Source organism: Bidens hawaiensis, unplaced genomic scaffold, assembly GCF_021521415.1.
Source record: "Bidens hawaiensis isolate Kalapana, Puna unplaced genomic scaffold, B.hawaiensis_p1.1 tig00051158_1, whole genome shotgun sequence".
Classification (NCBI taxonomy): Eukaryota; Viridiplantae; Streptophyta; class Magnoliopsida; order Asterales; family Asteraceae; genus Bidens; species Bidens hawaiensis.
The window spans coordinates 45,049-52,779 of NW_027499158.1; positions in this window are offsets into that span (position 1 = coordinate 45,049).

The following is a 7,731-nucleotide window of genomic DNA, read 5'->3' on the forward strand; positions in this document are numbered from 1 at the left end:
AACTAATCTATATTTTCTATGTATTCTATACATGTATATATACACACACACACTTTTTTTACATGAAAGAAATTATGATAATGAACATGTTATATATATATATATATATATATATATATATATATATATATATATATATATATATATATATATATATATATATATATATATTAGTAGTCTTTATATATAAGGTGCCCGGTCATAATATTTACAAGTGAGGTTTTCCCCAATGTTCCTTAGCATGTTGCCGGTGTTTATCAACTCTTCTCCATAGTGGCGTAGCTCCGCCGTATTTTCTGGTGTCATGTTGGGGTAGTTGGATGTTTCGGCTTGGAATGGTGCATAAGGATGTCATCAAGGGGAGTATATTTTCTTGGGTTTGAGATGGTGTGGTTGGGTTGATTGAGGTTTCTGCACCTATATCTTTTATTATGTATTCAAAAATTTCACATTCATTTAGGCATCTGCCTAGTTTTTCCCGCATGGGTTTGTGAAGGGATTTGTTGTTGGGAGGATCGTGGTTCGGTTGGTGGTTCTAATTAAGGTTGTGGGGGTGGTTCTGTGGCTATACTTCTTTCCTTCTTCTTCCTCATTCCTCTTTGCCAATCTTTAAGTTTTCTTCTCCATTTCCCTCTTCCATATCCGTAGTGTTAACGGATATGTTTTTGAAAGCTTAACGAGCTCGCTCATGTTGTTAATAAAAAACAATAAAACAACGAACTCCAAAAGAAAATTCATATTTCTTTATTTATATTCACGTGTGGTTAGAATATTATCCATATGGTTAACAAATAGGTTAATACATTTATTTCCTAGCTCTAAAATTTAAGATTATGTATTATTAAAATATCCATATTACTTAAACAAGTAGCTCTGATACCACTTCAACTATCACAACCCTCAATCCTATACCCTGAAAGGGGAGCCGTGAACATTGAGTGATGGTATCGGTGTTTATTAAAATAAATTTGCAGCGGAATATTTCATCAGAACCGTAGTTAGGAAAAATTATCAGAGTTATAAAAACACCATGATTCTTATTTTATAAACCGGGAATAAAACCTATTTTTTTATACAAACATAAGTTTTATAGGGATAAACCCTAATTTATAAAAAACGGTTTTTTTATTCTGGTGGCTATTGGAATCAATCCAAATGAATGTATAGAACTCCGATTATGAGATTTTTAGCAAATAAGTGAGATGGTACTTATCATAATCCGAACAGCAAGTTGGGAGTCGGGTTTTAGTCCACTTAAAATTTCAAAACAAACAAAAAAGTCTTCTGGCCCGAAAGCTAATTTTGACCAGAGATAGAGAAATCAAATAGTCAATCTTGTTGACTATTTTGCCCTTAAACGGGTCGGAGTCCAATTGACACGGTAAATCCCCTCAATCTCAAAAAATGATTGAGCGCTTTTGTAAAGGAGATAAAAACCTACAATATTGAAGAAGAAAAATTACCCAAAAGAGGACTGGAACTAGGAAAAATTGTGGTCAACGAGGTCTTGAAGCTTGAAAGTCAACGGCGGCTTGAAGAACTTGATTAATCTTGAAGAAACCTACAATGGAGAACGGAACTTTCGTGGGATATGAGGAGGATGGCTGGACTTTAGTAGTTTAAAGGGTTTATAGGTGTGTTTTGATTTAATATTGAGTATTATAATGCATTTATGAATAAATCCACTTGATTAGGAAACAAAATAAGCTACCAATGAGAAATATGGGTATAATAACTTACAAAATTTGTCTTGGACAACAAGAAAATGGTTTGAGCTGATTTGAAACATTAATTTAGATATCTTGGAGCTTAAATTTCGTTAATTTAGTCGAAAAAAATGCAAAACAAGTCCATTTACTTCTATAATGTTAATTTAATTTCATAAAGTAATTAAATTAACATTCACCAGTTATATGTATTAAACTTCCTTAAAGTTATATGTATTAAAGTGTTCGTTAATTTAGATATTAACCTTGTCTAACGAGTCAATTGAGTTTATTAGATTACCTTGTTTATGTATTAATCTAAGTAATTTACTAGTTTATTAATTTTTTAATTAAAGGGTTTCTTTTAGTTTATTAATAAAATAATTATTTTGGGTTTAAGTAATCATTAGAGTTTATTATTATTAAGTAATTACGTTTAAGTTTTAGTTTAATATTAATTAGTTTAAAAAACCCCACCTTTTAATAATAATATTTAAATAGTCGTATCAATTAGTCGAGTCTAATTTACTAGTTACATAATTTAAAGAGTCTCGTGGGTTGGATATCCAGACTTACTTAGCTGTACTAGAGTCAATCGGTACACTTGTCGGTTAGTAGTTTTAGTTAAGTTTAAGAGCCTAGAATTTATAACTTAGTGTCTAGATTAGCGTTTTTTTATTTGACTATTTTTAGCTCATCAATCTCTTTTAGCTAATGTGCTACATATTGTTACAAAATTTTTGTTATTTTAAGGAATATTGGTTTTTAATACTCCCAAGTTTCACTCATTGGACAATAATACTCCCAACTAACGATTGTCTCCCATCATTCCCAACTTGTAACTTGTTTTCTCCTATCACTCACGAACTTAACGAACTCTAACTCTTTAAGTTTTTTTGCGGACGTGACATGTTTTTACAGATGTGGCATGCAATGTGGAAAATACCTTATTTAAAAAAAAAGAAATACCAAAAATAACAAATATATGTACATACACTACACACACACACACACATATATATATGCAAACAAAAGTACCACCAATGTTTCATAACCATTGTGTACACCACCACAGACCTCCACCATTCCCTTCCTCTATCACCACCTTCACCACCACCGCTAGCCTCACTGTCTTCTCCACCACCAGCAATGGTTGCCGTCGAAAAAACGTGGTGGCGGCGGAACTCACTAGCCTCCTTAATCTATAATGAAGCTCCATTACTTGTATTGTCCTTTGTTTCTGTGCTGTTCAAAACAAACACCACCAACATGCTAATCAAATAAGTAATCTTCAAGTGTCGCCACCATCGTGTTTTTTCGGTGAGTTCCATCGCTAACGATAGAACATCGATTCGAGGTAATAAGCATTGCATTCTACTAGTTTTTTTATTTCGATCAAAAGCCCTATGATAATGTATTCAAACCGTAATTAAGAGAATTGAACTTAGTAAAGTAATTTGGGTTAGTCTAGGGTTTGGTGATGATGGTGAAGGCAGTGGGGGAAGGTAGCGGTTGTAGAAACCAGCAGTGTTGGAGGCCGATGTGGTGGTGATGGAATGATGATGGTATTTGTAGTAGCGCATATATAAGTATATATGTATGTGTGTGTGTGTATGTGAGTGTGTTTATATAGTATTTGTTGTTTTAAGGCTTTTTTAAAAAAAAGGTATTTTCCACATGACATGCCACACCATCAAAAACATGTCACGTTAGTAAAAAACTAACGGAGTTAAGATCCGTTAAGTTTGGGAGTAATAGAAGAAAACAAGTTACATGTTGGGAATGATGGGAGACAAATCGTTAGTTGAGAGTGTTATTGTCCAATGAGTGACGGTTTGAAGTATTAAAAACCAATATCCCTTATTGTAATTATAATTTTTTAGTTAAATGATAACCCAAATTAACCCATTAATTAGTAAACGGACCGTAATTGCTACCTATATGTTTTCAGGTTTCAAAGTATTATTGTTGAGTGAGCTGTTGTACTTTAGGCTGCAATGATGCAAGAAGTATCAGAACAAAATATGTAACGGGCCATTTTGTGGTATCTCTTTTGCAGATTATAGTTGTAAAGATAGTATTGCATTATAAGAGAAGAGGGGGTGCTCATGGGTAGTACACATGCACAGACCAATCATACACAGTTATTTCATTTATATTCTTAAGTACCCACAAACTAGAAAATAACTGGAAATACATACCCACAAGTACCCTAAAACTTTTTTTGTTTAAACTTAGAAATAAAAAAACAGTTAAATGTAATTAATAATAGAATGTCATTGAAATATTAATGAGTGTTTAATTTTTCAAAAACCTCCTATGGGTTTGCCATGTGGTAAACCTTTGCCACAAATTGTAATTTGGCAAACTACCCACATAGCTAGGGGTGGGTTTGTCATGTGGTAAACAACCCATAAACCTTACCCACACTAGTGTTCCTTCTTCTCTAAGATAAGAGGATCTAGCAGCTAATATATGTGGCTACGGAGAACTCAACTTATTTATTATTTAGGTTATGTTGATCGATTAACCGAAACCAATTTTAATTATTGACCATCATTTGTGGTCGTAATCGCCTTATTCACTAAAATTAATAAATTGAGTTTGGGTTTTTCTTTAGTGAAATTGTTATATGATAGAGCATTTTCATGTAAAAGCCATTAATTAATAGTCTTTTTAGTTAACGAACCTGATTTATATATTGTAAGTTATCACCAAAAAAATTCAACTAATTGTTGAAAATATAGTTTTCTCTCTGTGATAATTTGATATTCTTTATCAGGGCCGACTCCGAAAAAGGAAAAAAAAATTTGAAGCGAATGTGTGAAATTTTTTGGGCCTTAACTAAAAGAAGTATTTTGTTGGGTTTAAACAATTAATTTTTATATGGATTTATTTGGTTATGATTAGGTTGTGTAAAAAACTTTTGTATAAAAATATGATTAAACATGCCTCAAATGAAAGTAGAACCCACAACTTTTGGATTGGGAGTAAAACCCCTTTGTCACTAGACCAAACTAATGGTTATGTAATTGGGATTAAACACTAAATATAAATATTGTTTTAATAAAAATACATATAATTTACAATAAAATAAAAAACAAAAAATTCGGGCCTACGGGATGTGGCGTGACCACCCGACCACACCCGACCACACCCGACCACACCTTATGGCCGGCCTAGTTCTTTATATTTGATAATTGTCAGTAGATTTTTATTGATGTAGTTGATAGGTACAATTGAATTCAAGAATACTATTATAATAGTAGTAGATAGGTACAACTGAATTCAAGAATAGACTATTATTGATGAAGATATGAAATTTAAATTAAACGAAAAAAAATTAAAACAATATAATTGAATTTGATAAATAAAAGATCAACTAGTATTCAATACCCGCGCGTAGCGCTGGGTTTGTCTAGAAATTCAGGCCCATATCAAAAAACCATATCGCTTCCATGTTGTACGACCACATTGTATGCTTACAGAAATTGTCTTTGCGGCGCGCGTTTTTTTTTACACTTTACATACACGAAAAGCCACTGATTTGGCAGCCTTCGCAACCGTGTAATAGCCCATGATCACACCTTTCACATTCCTAATTGACATCGTCACATGCAGTGCGGTTTGTACACTTTGATTCAGCCCCGAAACCGATTTGTACACTTTGATTCAGCCCCGAAACCGAGCCTGAAATAGTCACTTGCTGTCCCATTTGTGGTACTATGCTGGCGACCACGGTCTGAATGCACATGTTACCCAATTGTTGCATATTTACACCTGTTTCTTGTTTCATGGCTTGATTTATCCTTGAATTTATGAGGAAAATTAGACAATTCTAATAATAAGTGTTGGAAATTTTCAGCTAATAAAAATCCATTCTTACATACCTTTTAGTTTATATATTCCTCCTCGTCAGCTGCAAGTGCTTCACCAATGACCTTAAGGATTAAGGAGCACCCTTTGCCACTTAACCGGAGCTACAGAAGTGCCATTTTCAATCAAAGTAACATAAAAGAAATTAACATTCATCTCTAATGAGTAAACCTGAACCATAGAAGGCGAACCGTTTACGATTTGTGCACTTCAATCGAAGAAATAATGATGGCGAAACGTTTACAATTTGAGCACCTCAATCGAAGAAATAAGGATTTTTCGGAACCGAAAAGTGATCACATATGTAGATAAAACTGAATAATAATAAGAAAAAATGTTTTTTGGTAATAGAATAGTGATAACATATGCAGATAAAATACTCGAGGCTCATATCTCCTTTATGATTGCAACGCAGATTGCTTCGCCGATTGGCGGAGCAACGTAAGACAGAAACAAATCAAGAACAATATAAACTACCAGTCACGATAACTGCCACGTCCGTTAACTCCACGATATGACAGGTTTGAATCCTAAATATATGATCCGCAATATTAACAATCGCGGTCATGCCCTGTCAAGATACAATATACTAAGGTAATGGAATCGTTTGAGGTTGCTTAATAGCATACTAACTCCAAATAGGGAGGACATCAACAGCCACGCTTGTGCCACAGTTGCATAATCCAACATATTAAACAGGAATGAGGTTCGTAAATTCAAATCTGAATTTGGTGTTAGCAGCAAGACTATAATAGACAAGCTCAAGACCTATGGCTGCAATGCCATAAGTCAATAATTATCATTGCCCACATATTTAACCAACATATGAAGTAAACAACATGATAATCACATACACAACCAAAAGATACACTACCAAGTTGTGTCGATGCGTCGAACACAACTCACATGCTCAGATACACATCATTGCCTCATAGATTCAAGTAACGAAGCTGTTAACAATGGATCCTCAAGTGACCCTTATAGACTCTTAACCTCCTGCATCACCACGATATTTCATGGCATCTGATAACTTCCTATGACATAAAACCATCACATTTAATTATCCAAACATCAAACAATAATGTTAACGCACGCAATCTTTTCACAAAAATTGTCTCAAACTAATCACTGCAATCATAGAGTTTTCATGGAACCCCATCATGAAAATTCTATTAAAACATTTTTTTTCTCAAAAATTAATGGCATATAGTAAGAAAGTTGAATCCGTAACATATAAACTCCTCTTTTAAAACGTCCACCCTCAAAGTGAATAAATTGGTTAAACAAAGAGAATCCCTTAATTTTGACAGAACCACAAACAACCAAAAATCTCCTGTCTCCGCCACGCCGTCACCTAGGGTTTCAAATGAAACCCGGCAACAGTCGCAAAATCGCCGTCGCCTAGGGTTTACAATATGGAATCCAGCAACATACGAATTGGAGCCATAAAAGAAGAAGGCAGAGCCACAAAGGAGGCACAACATGACCGTTATACTTCCGCCACCATAATACACTGCCGCCATAAATAGGCTGGCGAAATAGAGAAAACTTACCATAAGTCTCTATCTGGAAGCCATCAACTAACTCACCGGTCGTTGAAGACGATGATGATGGCCATACATGGTGGTTGAGATAACGTCAAGAGAGAGAAGGAGCCTGGCATAATGGTATGTGTAGATACACATGCATATAAAACTGAGTCATCACCATGTGTAAGTGTTTTAGCCACTTTTAGGTATGTGTCTATCACACGTGTACATCACTTAAACCTTAATAATGTTGTAACATTGTGCACAACAAAATAAGCCAGATGTACAACAGACAAAGCCTTGAGATGTTGTCTTTTAATATATATACTAATAATTTGATATATAGATTTGGGTATACTTGAAATCTACAAATAAATTTAAAGTGAATCCCATCAATTATGACTTATCATATATGAAAAAAATACACATATATGAAAAAAATACACTTTTTTACTGTAATAATCTTATCATTAAATAAATAATAAAACAAAAAAAAAATATGATTTGTCGGATTTATTTCTCGCATTAAGAAACACTTCTGAAATGAACAAAATCATATATATATATATAGCGGTGGGTTAACGTACAATAATGGCTTAACGTAAATTACGTGCGCAACC